Below are 2,371 nucleotides of genomic sequence, written 5' to 3'. Positions count from 1 at the left end.
CTCAATCTGATAAACAATACAAAATCCAAAGGATACAAACATTTCAGAACAATGGTGAACTCCCTCAGAATCCACTTCATCAGCCAAGCAGGTTTTCATCCTTGGATTGAAGAATGAACCAGTTCAATCTCTCAAATGAAAAATGTTTCATAAAATTAGAATGCCAAATGACTTCCTTCTTTACTCCTTTAAAAAAACTTGTTACTTTCGAGAAAAATAATAATTTAAATTCATTTTTAATAATAGGCTTCTGGAAGGTACTTTTTAAGAGAGTGAACCACTTTCAAAATTCCCATTGGCATGATAATAAAAGTCGCTTGTTAAAATTAAGAGGGTTTGGTTTTTAATTAATCAAATATAAATAGTCGGTATTTTGGAATATTTAAAATTTAATTTAATTAATTATCTTTGTGATTTTTATATGATCAAATTAGTTGTCTTTTAATTTATTCAATTTTCAACATCTTAATTAGAGGAAATTGTAATGGAAAAAGAATTAAACCACCAAAAAACTGCCTTTTGTTTGAATTTTTTCTCTAAAATGTCTTTGAGAACAAATCATACACCTCCTTATACATAAGACTAGCAAAAAAAAATATTTTTGGTTTTCATTCTATTGTGCATAAATGAAATAGATTTCAGCTTTTTGTTGTTTTTTGTGGTCAAATTAGAATTGTGGGGGTTGAAATTGTTTTTTTTTTTTTTTAAATTTTAAATACGACTTTTAAAAATTCAAGAAGTGTCAAATTCAGCCCAGATTGAACCAACAACATATTCCTAGGTGTAAATACATTTTGTATCCACCTAAGTCCAACAAGACCTAGAAGCTAGTCCATAGGCAAGTTGCCAAGACCTACAATAGACTGGCCCCAAACCCATATCCAATTTAAATTGAACCAGGACCTAGGAAGTTAGGTCGACAAACCCAATAACCTTGCTTTTTAAGAATGTAAGATATCAATGAATTATTTTATATTTTTAGATATGTTACCACCTTGACTCAATTGGAAACTAAAAACAAGTGCATAAAAACTATCTTCAAACCTTAGATAACTCTCAAATTATAAATCTTGTAAGTGCAAAAAAAGATTAGAACCCTGAACTTAGAAGTAGAGTTTATGAGATCCTTTTCTCCTTTGAGATTGTCTAAATTGCCAACATTACTCATCTTTTTTCAAGCAAGAATCAAGGAACACATTTCAGATATCTAGGACTAACATTGTGAGACCTTGAAATGTTGAGCATTGGCTAAATATGAAGATTGTGATAATTGCCCACCATTAGAAGCACAAGAGAATTAATCATTGAGACATTTGATCAAACTTAAGGCCTTCAATCAATGACTAGGCAAAAACTTGGATGAATGTAAATAACTTATTAGTTATTGATTATTTACTTTTCTAAAATGGATCATTATAATCACACAACAATGGAAACATAAGAGAATTAGATAAGTCGTGGAGATAGAAAAATGGCTTAGAAATATTAAATGGAATAGTAAGAGACACTTGATCAACATTGAAAGGCCTTCATTCAAATACTTAACCAAAGTTTAAATGAATTTTTTTAAGAATTTAAATAATTAATGAATTAATTATATATTTTAATTATGCAACCCATTTAATGTCTCAATCAACTTTTCCTTATGTTTTTGAATCTATTTTGATTACATTATCCTTGATGCAATAACACTTTTACAAATGACACCGTCTTGCATTAAGTATGGGTCACAAGCTTATCCTAACTTATCTACAACATTGCTCATCCCCAAGAACTAGCTCAAATTCTCGTAGAAAATTATACAATATGCAAATATCATTCTCCTTAAAAAAAAGTGACCACACACCTTTTATGATCTTTAGAAATGTTTTACAATCTGACATAACCAAACTGAAATTAAAGAAAAGGCATCCATATGCATACCAAAGATCATGAAGTACAGACAACCAATTTAAAAGTAAGGAGAATTTTGGCTTAAATAAAAGAAGAAATAAGGATAGTGCCCTACTTTATATTCTTCAACCTAACTAATAGAAACTAGAAATACCTTCCTTGGAATGCCAATAATAGCAAACAACCAAAAATAATATTAAAAAAAAAGGCACTTTATACTAAGGCAGTTCAAGTGTACAAATCTACATGTACATTATACACTAGCATGAAGATAATAAACATGCATAAACAACCCATGTTTTACTCCATTTCACAAATATTTTATTAAGTTTCTAGTACATACCAAAGGCACCAAACAATAAGGAGTTTAAACATATTTAAAAACCTCACGTTCATCTTATTGTTTGTCATATGTGTATCTTATGAACATGTATTGACAAATCATACCCGCATACAATGTCACCCTCAAAGGCATTTA

Source organism: Cupressus sempervirens, chromosome 5 (genome assembly GCF_028749045.1).
Source record: "Cupressus sempervirens isolate cs-2001-9-10 chromosome 5, ASM2874904v1, whole genome shotgun sequence".
In the NCBI taxonomy this organism is placed as follows: domain Eukaryota; kingdom Viridiplantae; phylum Streptophyta; class Pinopsida; order Cupressales; family Cupressaceae; genus Cupressus; species Cupressus sempervirens.
Note: the sequence above shows the minus strand (reverse complement) of the source record.